The sequence below is a fragment of the Vitis vinifera genome, chromosome 4 (genome assembly GCF_030704535.1).
Source record: "Vitis vinifera cultivar Pinot Noir 40024 chromosome 4, ASM3070453v1".
In the NCBI taxonomy this organism is placed as follows: Eukaryota; Viridiplantae; Streptophyta; class Magnoliopsida; order Vitales; family Vitaceae; genus Vitis; species Vitis vinifera.
Genome location: NC_081808.1, coordinates 23,835,440 through 23,854,079, shown reverse-complemented (window position 1 = coordinate 23,854,079; position 18,640 = coordinate 23,835,440).

Genomic DNA, 18,640 nt, shown 5'->3' with positions numbered 1-18,640 from the left:
AACGGACATTGAACCGTTCAAATTGATAATTGAACCGTCGAACCAGACAAACCGTCCGATTTTTTACAAACCGGCTAAACCTTAATTGGTACAAATATTTGTGTACTATTAAGAGGCCCATTATCCATCAAGCCCATTCCACGCCCAATACTTTTAAAACTAAAACTAATTATAAGCCCATATTTGATCCAAGCCACTAGGCCCAATCCAATCACGAGAAATGCTTATAAAACTTATATTTGGGTCATGTCTACAACCCAATTTGCTGGCAAGTTTGGCTTAAAAGGGATGTTGCAAGGTATTTATAGAACACTTAGAGCACATAGAATTCATGTGCTTTCGATGTAGGATTGGGATTGATTAGAAGCAAAACATTGCTTTTTGGAGGGTTGGACACACGGATCTCTTAAATATTAAAGTTTAAAGTTTTTGAACCATTGAGCATTGCACCATATTTATTAAATGAGATTGTTAAATATATATATATATATATATAATAAGAATCTAAGCTTAATGTTTTTATTTCAAATTTTTATCACATAAAATCTTTAAAGAAATGTAAATATTTAAATTCCTATTTATTTTTATAATAATAATATGATAATAATTATAAAAAATAATATAAATTTATTAATAAAATAATTTTAAAACAATAAAATAGTAAAAATACAAAGAAAATAGGTAATTTTTTTTGTTCAATGATCGGTCAAGTTCTGAAAACATTGGTCGAAACATAAAAAGTATGTTCAAAAGTATAGTTTTGAACAATGTTAACTTTAAGAGTATTTTGATTATTTTATTAAATGTTGTTTTTATTTTTAAAAAAATGTTACTTCAGGTGGATATTTAGAGATATTCAATGGATGCAAATATAAACACTCTTATGCTCATGTACTCTTATGGAATTATTTATCAAAAGTCAAATCTTTTGGATCTAAATAAGAATATTGCAATATGTTTAAATGATTTTAATAAGGAAGGTTTTGGTTTAAGGAAAAGAAAAATTTAATAAGAAAATAAAATGATATTATTATTTATCATATTGGCTTTTTTTTTTTTTTAACTTGTGTAAAAAGTTGTTTCATAGTTGGTAAAATTTTCCTAATATTAATTTTTTTTTTTGTTATAAAACAAAAAAAAAGGAATAAAATAAAATAAAGTATATAAAGGAAATTTGGGAGAATCAAAGAATAAACTTATTGAGACTTTTCTTGCTCAGGATGTCATATGTACAAGGGAGAAGAAGCCTTTTTATAGGCTTTACAAATGTCTTTCATTTACTATTTTTTTTTTTAAATGAGTAAATGAAAGTCCATTAAACTTCAATGTTTACCATTCTTTAATATGGTAGTTGTCACACCCTTGATTATCTCGCTTAATTTTTCATGAGTGCGCGGTGCTAAGAACCCTTCCTTAGCCAACCTTCCCTTCCCAACGTTTAGAAAAATAGAGTAGAACACAGAAAGAACAAAGCAATAGGGACACACGAGGTTACGGGAATCCTTTCCCAACTTGTATTAATCACTCTTACAAGACAAAATTGCTTCCTGAACTAGAGTACAATGCTCTTACCCAAGGCATACGAGAAGGAACCCTTTCCCCAAACTTTTTCTCTTTGTTTCAAGGCTGTAGGAGCCCTTTTAAAAGACTCAAGCTGTAGTTACAAATTTGAATTCCCCAATTCAAATGTTGGAGCCAACTAGGTGGTTATGCAACTGGCCAGAACCACCCTCAACTGCCCTGCATAACCCCCCACCACCCCAGATAGTGGCCTGCACATGCCACCCACTTGCACCAACCATCATCCCTCAGCCAACTGCAGGTCAAATGACGGCTTGAGTTGGTCATTGAGCTAGCTGCCACTAGCTAGCTGCACTGCCACTAGCTAGCTGCACTGCCACTAGCTAGCTGCACTGCCATCTTCTCAGGTCTTGCTCGCTAAGCTACTGGTGAGTCCCCCTAACAAGCCGACCCATCTCCCGTAAGGTGCCTCTTGTGACCGGGTGCCCATCAGCATGTCTTTGATCAAAGCCCTCTGAGTCAGGCAGCGTGCACCAACCATTTGACCAAGCATCTGGTGCATCAGTGTGCCTTTCCCACACTGATGTGTGAACCCGTGTCATGTCTAGGTGCCCATGCCTTGGGCTTGTTGCTTGCTTCCCAGCTTCCCAGCAACGAGTCATGGCATTGCGCCCATGGCCAATCCTTCTTGGTGCATAGGGCATTGAGCCCCTGTGCTGTGCGTAGGCATCTTGGTTCGAGTAAGCTATTAGAGCCATCAGACCATGGCATTGCGCCCATGGTTTCATCAGCTGGCTCACCGCACAAGGCTTAGGCGCCCTCGTGCCTGTGCGGGGAGGGGGTAGGCCACACCATGCCCTATGTCATTGTGGCCACGGGGTGCACACCACACATGTCGTGGAGCCCATGTGTGTGTGCTCGAGTCGCGTCGTGAGTCTTAGGCACGCCCAAGGTCGTGCCATGGTGCCCCTTTGGTGCGGTCAAGGCTTCTCTTGGTGGCTCCCTCCTTTGAGTCACCTACCCCCCCCCCCCCCCCTTCCCCCCTTAAAGAGCAATACGGGCCGTTTTCATTGTTTCTTGAGGAGACATCAATATGTCTGAGGAGGCATAATGGAATAATAATTTTAATTATAAATTAAAATTCCAAGTCCCTTAGCCTTCATCTGCACCACCTAAGTCATGTGTGCACTCGATTGCCATCTGGTGCGCACGCGGTGCATGTCTGGCTCGCCCACAGTGCGCGTCTGGCCCACTCACGGTGCGCATCTTGCTCGCCCGTGGTGCGCGCGCAGTGTGTGTCTGGCTCGCCTGTGGTGCGCGTCCGACCCGCTCGCGGTGTGCATCTTGCTCGCCAGTGGTGCGCGTCCGGCCCGCCCGCGACCTCCTCACATGGCTCCTGGAGTTTGAACCACCAAACCTCCAGGATTTTCCTGCTTTCATCCTAGGCTTTCATGGGTGCAAAGCCTACCCATGAGGCCTATTCCTCCATGGTTAAGTCAAGGGTCTAAGGGGCTGACAGTAGTCATTAACCACCTTATTTATAGCAGTCCCTCTTGAATGACTACCACATTAAAAGAACACATCTCATTACAATATTACTATTCAAAAAATCTTATGGAAAAAACCTAGCAAAGAAAAAAGATTTTAATATTCTTATAATTCTTTAGTTATTCTTGGTCTACTAGGATTACTTTATTAAAAACCATGTCAGTAAAACTTAATGAAGGAAAAAATAGTACAATATACTAACATTCTTTTATAAATACGTTCTCCCTCGTACTAATATTTTGATATTAATTTGTTGAAAAAGATCTTTGAGTTGATGCATTCCAATCTTGTGTACTAACCTCTTAAGTATTGAGGTTGATAATGATTTTATGAATAATTTGTTACAGTATCACTTGAACATATTTTTTAAACAACTTCACCACTCTTTTGGAGTTCATGTGTATAAAAGAGCTTTGATGAAATGTATTTGACTTTATCTCCTAAAATAACCCTCTTTTATTTGTGTAATGCAAGTGATATTATCCTCATATAATATTGTCAAATTGTCTTGATTGGAGGATAGTCAATAGGATTATTGAATGTGTTGGATCATAGATTTTAACTATATATTTTCAGGATTTGCTTCATGAATTTGCAAGTATTTCTAACTAATTTGACAACGTGACAACCATTTTGTGTTTAGCAGATCTCTATGAAATAACAATATCATCACAATTAACCACATATTCTATTTGTGACCTATCTTTATGTGGGTATGAAAGATATATTGCATTTACATATTCAAGCAATCATAACTTCAACCTTTTTTTTTTTTTTTTGAATAAAATACTCATATTAATGTTCTATGAAGATAACACAATATATATTTGATATCATTTCAATGTCTTTGGGTTGGAGTGGGAGTGTCTTTTGCTATTAAATTGATAAAAATAAAAAATAAAAAAAACAATGTCTTAAACTGTACAATTGACAAGATATATATAAAAGTGCACCAATAGCACTTAGATGAAGTATTTCAGGACCCAATATAATTTTTCACCATCTTCAAGGGGGGTGAAAGGATCATTTTCAATCTAAGTGATCGGATAACCATTAGAGAAATTAAATAATGTGCATTACACTTATGAAAGCTCTTTAAATTTTTCTTGATGTATGTTGATTGATATACTAACACTTCATTTTGAAAATTCTCTATTTGTAGGTTGAGATAATTTGTTTTTTTTTTTTCTAAGATCTTTCATCTTAAATTCCTTGTCCAAATGATTTTTTATTTTTGTGAGCTCTCTAAGAGTCCTAATAAGATTAAGTAATCAACATACAATATATTAATTAGAAATCTAGTTTCTAATTTCTTTAATGAAAATGCATAGACATAAAAGGTTATTCACATACTCTTCTTTTAGTAGGTATTCCTTAAGACGATTGTGTCGCATGTGTCCGAACAATTTTAATCTATACAAGGATTGTTATAACTTGATTGAATACATGCTATAAGGTTTTCCATTATTTGCTTCAAGCAATTTAAATTTTTCAAGGAAATCTTTGCTTTAAGCATTTTAAATTCTTTAGGGATTTGGTTGCTTCATACATTTTGAATCCTTTAGGGATTGTGCAATATTTGTGGATCTATATAAATATATTTTAACTAAATCATAAAGCATAGATTAAGTCCTTCAAAGACTATTGATCATATAACTAAATCATTATGGGAGTTGATACAAGGTCTCTTATGGGAACCTTATGCTACTTGAAAAATGGTAAAGTACTTGACACCACTTAAAAAAACCTATCGAAAAAAACTATCGAAAGTCCAATAAGGAACATCCAGAGTGGGTGAATGGGTGTTTTAAAAAGTTTAAATAAAGATTTATATGATATATTCAATTTTACTTCTCTCAAGATATTATAAGGATATTCAAGATATCCAAAAAGGAGTTTATCCGAAATTTTTATTGATAAACACTTTATTTTTATATTTAATAGATGCCCTATGATTTGGTAGGGATAAAGTAATATCACTATTAATATCTAAAATATATATTAAGATACATCAGGGATAATAATAACAATAATTGGTTATAGGGTATAACCAACCCAACCACCAAGATAACCAATCCAACAATCCTCCATAACCAACTAATCAATTAATCATAAGGTTATTAATATCATCAATCAATATAAGTAGTAATAAAAAAAAAATGCAATAAGGCATAAGATTTTTAGGTGGAAAACCCTCACAAAATGTGGAGATAAAAAATCATGAGGTTTAAGACCTATCAATCTAAATTTGCTATTCAAAATCAAGTTACATAAATTTATCTGACCGCTTTACCTTAAAAACTTACTCTTCAACACTTACAACTTGATCCACGTCTGCAACGCTACAACTCTCTATTGCTCCTTAGTAGATCATTCGACCACTCTAAAGGTATTAAGGTTTTCAACCCGTAATTCAAAGATTCAAACTTTGAATGAGAGATTGGGAATGGTGTGATAATTAGGCTTTCTCTTTAAGAGTCCCTCTTTTAAGAATGAGAGATCTCTCAAACGATATATCTTCAATTTCCTAAAATCTCTAACCCTCAAGGGGTTAAAAATGAGGTATTTATAGGCAAATACCAAAAAAGTCTTGGTAACTTAAGTTTCCAAAACAGAGTTTGAGTAAAATTCATTCAAAACGTGTTTCTAAACTTGGCAGGACGGTCCTGAACGCTTGAGTGGACTATGTTCTCTTGAGCAGACTTAGATCACTTGAGAGCTCCACTTGAGCGATCCTTATCGCTTGAGTGGTCCCTACTTCTTTTGAAAAATCATTTTAAAATATTTTAAGTTCAAAAATGATATTGAACCTTTTTATACTTCAAAGAAGCCTTATATACCATAAGCCGAACCTTTTTAAATGTACCTATGACTTCCTACTTGGTTATATGCCATGAGCCAATGAATGTTTGAGAAATAAATTCACTAGCACTATTAAGATGCATTCAGATACTCTTGAAATTATTCTTGTAATCTTATTATTTTTGAAAGGAGCCTAGTAAAGGCAATATTATATTTAGAAAAGAGACAAACGTGTGACCATCTAGTAGAGACATTTATTAAGATCATAAAATAATGGAATGGTCTACATGGTGGGTGGATAAACTTATATATGTTTTCATGTATTCTTTCTAAAAAGACTAGCTGTAACACCCCAAAACAAACTTTAGGGGAAAAATAGTAAATTACAAATTAATTAATTAAACTCATTAAAGGTAAAGAGTCCTTTTACAATTAATAATCCTTGGTATAAATTAGATTTTCCTCTTGTCTTCTGTAGTCAGAAAACTCTATTAACCAAAAATCAAGGAATTGGATAACATAGGGCTAAAGGTTTGAAGGTCTAAAGTTTGAAGTTCAAATTTTTCCAGATAAGATTTTAACCCTATATTAAGATATTATATTCGTTAGTTAGTTTTAAACACATTAGATATTCTTTAGAAAATTTTAATTTAGATTAGGGTTAGTTTAGTTAATTTATTTTAAGATAAAAAAATTGAAATTATGAATATAGGTTGTTTCATTGATGAAAATAGGGAAATTCAAATTTTTTTTAGATGAATAGATCTAAACAATGAAATTTTAAAAATTAAATGAGTAAATAAATATATGATTATATGTGGTTTAAGGGATTGGAAAATAATGAGAAGAAGAATTGCATGTTTCTGGATTTTGGATTTGAGGCATTGTGTTGGGGTGACAATATATATATATATATATATATATATATAACTATGAGAAGCAAAGGGTGGTAGTAGAATAAATTAAAATAATAATAATGAGTAGAGTTGGTGGGGTTGTTGGAATTATTAAAAGTACATGGGAAAAGTACATGGGGTATTTTGTTAAGTAAGAGGGGAAATTGAGATAATAATAATAATAATAATAATAATAATAGTAAGAATTGTGTGATTTGGATGCTTGTGAGTGACGTACAGTAGATCTATTTGGATGTTGCGGAATATCGAAAAATATAGTAATAATAATAGTAATTGTTTTTAATAAAAGTTTTAATTTAGTTTAAGTATACAAAAGAAATAAATGGTTAGAATAAGATTTGAAAGAAATATGAGTTTATAAAAAAATTGGAAATTCGTTAAATTATATTATTATCATTTAAGAAGTTGAAAATAATATTGGGTAGTAATAATACTAGCATGAGAAATTAATTAGGATCTCTAATATTAAATAAAATATTTTTAGGATTATCAAATTTTTACTTTTAGATAATTGTATATGATATTATGTTAGGTGAGGAGTAAATCTGTCAAGCTAAATAGTTCAAGTTTTTAAGCGCTTCTTCAAGGTAAGGGAAATTAATGCAGATTTTTATAAAAGAAAATAATTTTCTTTTTATATTGTATTTTGAAATGTGCAAAAATATTATTTTTATCTTTACGCATGGATCAAATACATATTTTGTATGGAAAGTATATTTGAGTCTTTTCTTTGTTTATGAAAAATGAAAAATTGAGAAGATATGATGTTTAGTTTTGTAAGTTTAAATTAATGAAATAAAGTATTTGACTTTGAATTATATAACCCTAGTCAACATTATAATTGTTGACATTTTCGGCCCTACCCAACGGGTTATAATAGTTGATATTATATGATCCTAGTCAACGTGTTATAATAGTTGACCTTATGACCTTAGTCAACGGGTTATAATTGTTGACATTCGGTTTTGTTCACTTTAAGTAGAACAAATTTGAAACTAGTTACTCAATTGTGAAGTCCCACCTAATTAGGTACCATTTGTCATATGATAATTAAATATATTTTGAATGTATTTGATTTGGTTTTGATGAGAAATTGTTTTGAAATGGATATAAGAAAGTTTTGTTGAAAAATTTGAATGTATTAATATTTTGAACTCAAAAGTTTTTATGAAAATAAGTATATGTTATATCTCCTATTTGCAAGCATGATTGAAAATGTTTAATCCATGAAATTGTATTAATTTTCCTTATTGGGCTTTGAGCTCATCCCCCTATGTTGATAATTATTCAGGTAACCTTAATTCGAGTAAGGAGTGACCGTTAAGAGAGAAATTTGGCTTTATTAGGACATTTGTTTAAACTCTCTTTATTCTGGATATTGTTTGATGTTAAAATTTAATTCTCATTTGAATTATTTTGAGTTTGAAGTTATTTGAACAATAACACTTTGGTTGATGTATTAGTTTTTTTTTTTTTTTTTTTAAAGTTGATATGTTGAGATTTTAGAATTTTTTTCCTACTACTTTGAACAGGAATTTGGTAATTGGTAAATTTCTAGTTACAATACGAATGCTTATATCATTTCCACTTTGAGCCATTGGGCTTGAGGTGTGAAAAGACCGTCATGCCCTTGAAGTGGGTTTTGGGATGTGACACTAGCAATTAGATATGACTCTAGCTAAAGATGGTTTAACTATCAATTTACCTTCCGAGCAAGCAATTCACAAATATTCATTAGGAAAAAAGAATCAATCTTTTAGTTCTTTAGGGATGTGACACTAGCAATTAGATATGACTCTAGCTAAAGATGGTTTAACTATCAATTTACCTTCCGAGCAAGCAATTCATAAATATTCATTAGGAAAAAAGAATCAATCTTTTAGTTCTTTAATGGATGGTCATACAAGTTCCATTATTTGACACATCATTGAAGACCTTGGATGACCTAACCGATCATGCCAAAGTAGTAAAATCTTTGGGTGTTGACAACATATGACTCAATGGGTCTTATGCCAAAGTAGAAGGATTAATTATTTGCTATAGATACTGAAACCTAATTTAAATAAATAAGAATAAAATATGGATAAAGATTTCTTAAAATATTTAATAAAACAAATAAAACAAAGGAAAGTGTTTAGAAGAATTTAATAATGTAATGTTGAATTCTTAAAGAGAGTAAATTGTCAAATGTAGGGCTTAAGATCAAAGTTAATTTAAGATCAAATTGAATCTTAAGACCAATATTGTATCTAAAACGTAGATTTTTATTTTTGAAAACAAATCTCTTAAACCTATTAAATATGATAGTTAATTTAGGTTTTTCAGTTCTATTCAATCAAGGGTCTATATCCATCTTGTAGATTTGACTCTTAAATTCATTTATAGTAGGATCAAATTGAGATAACTAGTGATCAAGGTCTTTCCAAGAATCATTAACACCTTGGTAAGAGTCTTTATCGTGTTCTTACTATTTCTTCTTTGAATTCTTCACCTTTATGTTAGCATCTTCAAATCAATCAAGTTAGATAAACATACTAGAGAATTTCTCCTTACAACCCATGTTTAATTGCCAAGAAAATAGAAAGATTGAAAAATAAATAAAAAACTAAATCTTTATTATAGAATTTTAAAGGGAGAATTACCCTTAAGGGTAGGCCGGGAAAATTTTTTTACTAAAAAGGGTGGGTAGATTTGATAATTCTTATGAAGACCTAACATTTTTATTAGACCAATTTATCCTGAATTTCTCAAGTCCATTTACCAATTAACATTTTTACATTACGATAAGGTAAAATTTTGAAAATTTCAAATTTCTTATGAAACTGGGTAGTTGTGGGTTTTTTGGTATATACATGTCTAATATACAACAAATATTGTTCTTTATTATATAAAATATGTCTCAATTGATTATAATTTTTCAATTTTCAATGAAAATCCAAATATGTTTATAAATACCCAAACAAAGTGGTTCAAAACAAGTATGAAACAACTACAAAATTTTTTTCTTCTGCCATGTCAAACAAGTCTCAACAACAAAACTAAAGTGTAAACTTTTTCAATGGAAATCAATAATAATCATATCAAACAACCCACCCGGAAAATAAATTAAAAATAAAAACACATCTTCAATGTGACCAAAATAATATAAAAAAAAATTAAATAACATTTTATACAAAAAAATGTAATTTCTTTCTCAAAACCTCATTCAATATTTTAGATATACATTGTTAAAATTATTAACATTTCGTTCCTTCAATCCAAATTTTAAATTATTTATTTATTTGCATAAACTGACGTATTTTTATTTTTTTTTTGTCATTTTTTTAAAATCTTATCTTTAATTGATTTCTTGCTAGATTTACACAAAAATACAAGCTTTGTGGAGACGATTTCAGATCATAACCTGAAGTGATGGAGTTTTTTCCTCTTTCCCTTTTTCTTCTTCAATACCGACATAAGGAAACCAATGAGACTAGAAGACATTTTAATGTTTACCAAAGGAACAAAGAATTTAGAGATGCAGTTTGCAAATTTATGCACAGGAGTTTTAGCCATCTAGGCTGAGTTGTGGCTGGTTTGGGGGTCTCGCAACGGGGGTTGTGGTCAGTGGGATCATCCAGAACGTGCCAACCACAACAACGTTAGGTGGGATCATCATTCCGGCGTTCTCGACGGCCCATATGGGTACGAGTCCTTGTGGGGCCAAGCTGCAACTAGATTAAAGAAGATTTTTTTTTTTTTTTTTGCTGTTGCTTTTCACTTATTAAGGGTAGTCTTGGCATTTAAACAAAATAAGGCCTTTGGAAGAATTACCATAATTTCACCCCACCCTTCAGAAGAATTATTATATATACCCACCCTTTTCGATCATATGTTTCCCCAGCCTACCCTAAAGGGTAATTCTCCCAATTTTAATAGAAGATATCAATCTCTCTATTTATGTTTCATAAATCTTCAAACCTTAAAATAAAGAATATATATAGCCTAATGCTAAAAAGACACATAACATCTTCTAATTGGTCATTGATTCATCAAATAATTACCTAAGATAACTAAAAAAATAATAAAATAAAACTTTCCAAATGTTTGGGATCCACTAAGGGTTGATGGAGTGTCAAAAGTGCAGGTTTCAAGGTGGAGGAGAAGTAATCTCGAAGTGGTAATGGCCTAATTTGAAATTGCACCATTTTCAAATTGAATTTTGAATTGAGAAGTTGTCTCTCTTCACTTGGTAGTAGAGGAGTTTGAAATTGGCATTATTTTGAATTGGTTTTGAATTGGTAAGTTGTATTTCAAATTCAAAATCAATACTTGTTCTGATCAGTTAACTTAGAATGACCATAACTTCTTTATTTTAGCTTTAATTTGTGTATCTTTAAAGTATTAGACTTTTGACTTCCTAATATATAGCTTGTCCAAAATTAATCTTAGGAAGTGTTCTAGAATTCACCTAAAAGTGAAAATATGTATTGCTACTAAATTTTGAATTTCAATTCCCATGTTGAACCTTAAGTTATAACCTCTAACCTCCTTTTGCCATGTTTTCTTGCTCTCTAAATCTCTTCATAACATATGTTGCTTATCTTTCATGCCTATGACTTGGTGGTTTTTCCTTTTATTAGGTCTCATCATTCTCCACGAGTCTCAAGTCTCTTATTTATGCATATTTAACCCATTCTCTTCCTTGGTTGAAATTGTTTTTTTTACAACTTGCATCATTTTCTCCCTCAAACTAGAAATTTTGAACTCAAAATATATATATTAGATTAATAGTTAGGGTTAAAACATCAATTTAAGCTAAGTTGGATGATTTGAACCTTTTCTATAGCAAAAATCATATTATATATGTGTCATTGAAACACATAGTTTGACTCAGATCGCGTGATTGATATGCTTTCATACCACAATCTATAATAATTCTTAATATTATTTCACTTATGATGATATGGTATGATCTATTTTGTTATGTCAACTTTTAGTTTAATATTAATAATGAAAAAAAAAAGATTTGTATTTACTTTTGGGAATAATATTACAATTATTTATCATTCTTTAATGTGATGGTCATTCACTATCTTTTATACAACACTATTAAAATTATAACTTCGCTTTTGACTTAATTTCTTATTGAAGGTGAATGTAAAAACTTATCCAAAAAAAGACTTTAAAATGAAATAAAAATGATGGTGGGATAAGCATTTCTTTAATACAATAAAAGTTACACTTTATTTTAATTTTTAATTTTTTTAATTTTATTTTTTTACATTGATACCACTTACTATTTATTTTACTAGCCAATGATAAATAAAAGGTGCATGCTGGTCATCTAGCAATAGTTTTAGAAAAACATTTTAACTTTTTTTATTTTTTATTTTTATTTTTTAAGAAAGTTAATACTAATAAATAAAATAGAGTTCAGAGTTCAGACATTTCTTTCTAATAGTTTATGATGACTTGGGGACGCACATCCGGATAATCAATCCTTTTAATTCCTGCCTGAAAAATTAATGAAAGAGGTAAATATATTTTTCAAAATTTTCAGTGCTCGTCACTCCTTGGATCTTTTCGGATATGATGTAAGCACATGGGGAGCAGTCTTTGATTATCTTATTGCCTTCTATATTGACGTTTACACCAATCCATCCGGAAGTCAGAAAAATTAAGTCAACCCCTCATGACGTGTTAAATTGACCACATGATGTAAGCACTTAGGGCCACGTTGTAGGAAAACTATGCATGGCCACGTGGTTTGTTAGTTGACAAAATTTAAAATGGTATGTTTTATTAATGATTTGTCACTTGTATGATATATTTTAAAACATATTAATTTTAGGTTGAATCGCATGAAGTGTATCAAAAGACAAAATTCACTTAAGAACCAACTAACAATATAATTTTTTTAAAAAATATACAACTTTATAATAAATTTGTAATTACATTATATATATGAATGAAATTTATTTGATTTAAAATAATTACCAAGACCTAGAGCATAAATTTTAAACAATCTATAATAATAAATTTAAAATGATAATTTTTCATCCAATAAATTATAGATTTTTTATAAATAAATTAATCTATAAATATGGAAATTAATAATAATAGTTTAAAATAAAAAGTAATTAATAAGTTATTATAACATTTTTGTTAGTTTTTTAATATTATACCATTAGGAAATATATTAATTCTAATTCTTATTTTTCATTTTTATTTCCCTTGAAATTTTTTTTCAAACTATAGAATGCGAATTTAGCCTAATTAATATAATTTTATAAAATATAAATACAATTGTAATAAAATTTTAACATTATATAAAATAAACTTTGTAATTTTTAGCAATGTGATTATATGGATTTAATACATAGGTTTTGTCATATATTATAAAAAAAATATCCAATTACAAATACTAAAGTACATAATGATAATGCTGCACATGATGCAATCAAAATTTCAATTTCACATTTCAAATGTTAAAAAATAATTACAGGTTACTAGTGGCACAAAAAGAATAAAAAAGAAGGGGCATAATGGGCAGCTGATAGAGATATGAGTTACTAAAATAATGGAAAGATTGCACTTTTCTTTTTCTTCGACTTTTGTTCATGTCTTTTCCCATTTGAACATCCTTTACAGCCAAACACATTATTGGATTGAAGAAGGCACTCCTTGATATAAGATAATTGGGGGCCTCTATGTAAAACTAGATGAAAGTTCTTTAAGATCGAAGAGACAACCAATTTTGAACCACACATTAATGGCATCCATACCCATTATCATGTCTAACTCCCTTGTTTAAATAGTAGCTAGCTAGGTGTGGCACTTATTGTGATTTAATATTTGATAAGTATTATAAAGAAAATAATTTATAAAAAAATAAAATAACATTTTAAGCAAATTTATGAAATTATAATTACCAATGATTAAGTAACAAGATTATCCCTTTATAACTATTCTATGGTTGAGTGTTTTAGTAACAAATGTTATAACAACATATTTTATTTTCTTATCCTTAATGACACATTGTAGCATTGTCTAAATAGAAAACTATATTAAGTATACATACATATGGAGACTTAATAGCTTAATAGGCTACATTTGTAGGTTGAGTAGTTATTTTCATATGTTTATAAAGAGAAACAATACCAACCTCCATATTGTGATTGTGAAACTCATATTTGGAATCCTTGGATGGATAAAAAAACATTTGTTCATGGGACATAAATATGACACAACTTTTTATATGATGAATTACATCCCATCATAAGAAAACAAAAATATAAAACTAAAAATCTTTATAAAAATTAATTTCAAGTTATATATTTATGTTTTCATAGTATGGCAAAGAAATGAGTGAGATAATTACGATGATTATTTCTTCGCCTACTTTTTACCAACATGTCTTTTACATATGCCTCCATAGTATAACCTATTTCTTTGGCAAACACTTGGTTTATCATTCGTTGGAATGTGGTCCATGCGTTTTTTAGCCTGAAAGGTATGACTTGACAACCAAATACTCATTTTCTAGTGACAAAGATTGTTTTTGCATGGGTCTCGTTCAAACATAGGGATTTGATTATACCCCATTAACCATCCATGAAGGTTAGAAGTTTATGCCAAATGGAGGCATCGACTAATTGCTATTAGAGAGTGGTAGCTATCTTTTGGGCCTGCCTTATTGAGATCGGTTAGAAAATGCATATTCTCCATGTTGTGTTCTTTTATGGGACCACCATAAGATTAGTTAGCAATTCAAGGTAGTAGATATCTTTTATAAATCCTATGATCAATAGTCTAACCTTTGCTTGTGGTGATCTATTGTTGCTTTGAGATTTTATGTTGAATCATCATCATAGTTGGGTTAACGCTCAATCGATGACAAGCTAGTTCCAAAGGAGATTTTTGTTGAGTATTTGGAAACTTTGATACCAATTTGTTGGGCTTGCGGAAGCATTGATACCAATTTATTGGAGTAACGAGGTTGATAGAGAAACACACACAATTATAAAGATGATAAAATTAAGGAGAATTAAAAACTTTATTGTATTCCACTACTCTCTCTTATTCAAATATTACTTATCACTTATTTATACACACTCACACTTAATACAATAGAAATTCTTAATAATAACATAAATAAACCTTCTAGGACGTAACAATTAAAACATATAAACTAAAATTATCACTTAAAATAAAATATTCTTCCTTGACTTTTAGAGACTATATCTAAGTCTAATATTTAGTAAGTTTCTAAATCAAGTTTACCTTTCTAACATTCCCCCTTAAACTTGATTTCTTTCTCTAAGTAGCATTCTCAACCTTTTAAAATCTTCAAACTTGAAAGGCTTGGTAAAAATATCTGCAATTTGATTTTGAGATTTTACAAAATTTAGTTGTGCTTTCTTCTGCATGATGCATTCTTTAATAAAATGATATCTTGTATTGATGCCCTTCCTTCAATCATGAAAAACTAGATTTTTTGATAATGTAATTGATGATTTCTTGTTGATGTAGAAGCCTTATTGTTTCTTGTGACCCTTAGTCACCAATCTTACTTTATATCTCTTTACTTCCCTATTTGCATTCTTTTGTTCCTTGTACACCCATCTTACTCCAATTGTCTTTTTCATTTTTGGATGAGATTTTAGTTCCCTTGTGTCATTCTTCCTTATTACTTTTATTTCCTCATCCATAGCACCTTTCCATTTTTTGTCTTGAATTATTTTTTTTTAAAACCTATTGACTTATAATTTGTAGAAAGACAAAAGAGGGTTATATCATTTTATTTATTTATTTTTTAACCTCATCAATCTCTTGTAGACTTCTAAAATTTGGTGTCCTTTTACTTGAGCTTTCTAATGAAGATGATGTTGTTGGAACTTCGTGAGTTGATGGAGATGGTAATGAAAGTGGAGTAACATTTTCTTACAAGCTTTCTATCATTTGCTCTTTTTCTTCTTCTTAGAGGGGAAAAGTATCATAATCTCCATCTTGAGTACTCCAATCCTATGTTTCTTCTTCATTAAACTAGACATTTCTACTAATAATGGTCTTTCCATTGTTTGGATTATATAAGTTGTAGCCTTTGGAGCTTGAGTTCTAACCAATGAAAATATATATTCCACTCTTATCATCTAACTTTAATAACTTCTGATATGACATATGAGCATATGCTATGCTTCTAAATGCTATCAAATGTGAAATACTTGATTTTTTTTTTTCAATTCCAAGCTTGTTGCGGTGTTTTATTATATATACTTCAATTAAAAGAACGATTTGACAAATAAACCGCATAATCAACTGCTTCAATCCAAAATTCTTTAGGCATCTTCTTACTTTTCAACATACTTTGAACCATGTTAACAATAGTTTATTTTTTTCTTTCAACTACACCATTTTTTTTATGGAGAATATGAAACTATTAAAGGTCGATGAATCACATGATTTTTACAATATTCTTTAAATTCTTTTGATGTGAATTTGCCTCCTATAGTGGATCTCATTACCTTTGTATTGTGACCACTTTTCTTTCCAACAAGTGTTTTAAATTTCTTAAAAGCACTAGACTTCAAAATTTTCCTTTAAAAAATACATCCAAAATTTTCTACTAAAATTGTCAATTAAAAGTAAAAAGATATTTATTCTTACCAAAAGAGTTTGGTCGCATACATCTGCATGAATAAGCTCTAAAGGCTTCTTTACTCTTGTAGTTTCTTTTTTTGGAAAACTATTTTTGGCATGCTATCCAAGTAGGCATCCTTCACATGATTGATTTGGGTGATCTATAGAAGGTATTCATCTCACGATATTTTTCTTGCCCTACAATTTCAATCCACTAAAATTAAGATGCTCAAATCTTAACTATCAAATTCAAGATAAATCATTGACACAAGATTTTATACATTTTACAATATCATTTTGAATTTTTAATAAAAACATCCTCTTTCTTATCATAGGCACATTGGTAATTAAATTTACATATTGATCTCTTATTGAAAGGCTTTGATTTTTGTCATATGAATATCATAAACCTTTCTAAGAGTTGACCCAAACTTAATATATTATTTTTCAGGTTGGACATATAGTAAACATTCGAGATAAATTGATGGCTTCCATTTTTCAAATGAATTAAGATTTTACCTTTGCCTTAGACTGAGATTTTTTATGCATTTCCAAAAGTAACATGACCATTTTTTGATTCATCAAACCCCACAAACATGTTTTTGAAACCACACATGTGATTGTTTGCTTTGGTATCAAAATGCCATGTGTTTTTCTCTTCACTTTCTAATTTTTATTCCAACAACAGAGTAGGTTCTTCTTGATATTTCCTTTCAACCTAGTTGGCTTGTCCTATAATATTATTAATGGAACTTCTACATTCATAAGCATAATGACCATATTTCTTCCAATTATAACATTGGGATTTATCATACTTTCCCCTTTCATTTTGCCTTGAGTTGTGCCATTTTTCACTCCCTCTTATGGAATATGAGTTTTGACTTGTTCTTTCATTGTTCGATGAATTGAAACAACCTTTTTCTTTATTGCCTTAGCCACATCCACGATTGCATCCATGACCACATCCACGACCATGGTTATTTTGACTTCTTTTATTAAAGTTTTCTTCATTCTCTTTTAATGAAAGTTTTGTTTGAAGAACATGTTCCAATTTTTCTCTGTTCTTCATTTTTAATCTCTCTCATAGGCTTGTAATGATCTCATAAGTTGATTAATGACCATATATTCTAAATCTTTAGATTCTTTAATGGTAACAACAATATAATCAAACTTCAAATCTAGAAATCGAAGTATTTTTTCAATCGCATGAGTATCATTTAAACGTTAACAGTTTATTTTTAAAGCCAATGCTCTAGAAAAATAATCAAAGATTGATTTCAATTATTTCATATTCAAACCTTCAAATTCCTCTCTAGTTTGAAGATGAACTTTCATACCTTATCAACTCCCTTGTATATATTCTATAATATCTTCCAGACTTCTTTGGAGGTGGTTGCACTTGAAATCTTCTCAAAAGTACCTTCATACATTGCTTGATAGATGATAGTGAGACCTTTCTTGTCATTTTTCCTCATATCTTTTAAAAAAATCCCTTTGATTTAGGGATAAAGTGGTTTCATCTTATGGCTCTTTGTAGCCTTTCTCTACAACCTCCTATGCATCTTGTGAGCCAAGTAAAACTTTCATATTGATACTCTAATTGTCATGATTGTCTTTGTTGAGTTGGAGAGCTTGAAAAGGATACATCCCATTTGCCATTTTTTTTTGTATGGCTTTGATACCAGTTTGTTGGGTGTGTGGAAACTTTGACACCAATTTATTAGGTATGTAGAAGCGTTGATACCAATTTGTTGGAGTAATGAGTTTGATGAGAAATGCACACAATTACAAGAAAGATAAAATAGGGGAGAATTAAAATTTTTATTATATTCCACCTCTCTTTTGTTCAAATATTACATAATCATTTATATATAGACACTCACACTTAATAAAATAGAAACTTCTAATAATAACATATAAAAACCTTCTAGGACTTGACAATTCAAAAATAGAAACTAAAATAACTACTCAAAATGAAATATTCTTTCTTGATTTTTGGAGACTAGATCTAATTGTAATATTTAGAAAGTTTCTAAACTAAGTTTAACTTCCAACAATTCTAAGCATGACCTCGAGTTTCCAAGCAAAAATGTTAAAAGTTTTCTTATAAAAATCCTTATATTTGTGATTATTTTGTGGGTTCAATCGAATTTCAATCATCACTAAACTGTTCAATAGTATGAGCTTCAAGTCTTTTGCAAGAGAACGAAAAATGCAAGTATGCCAAAATA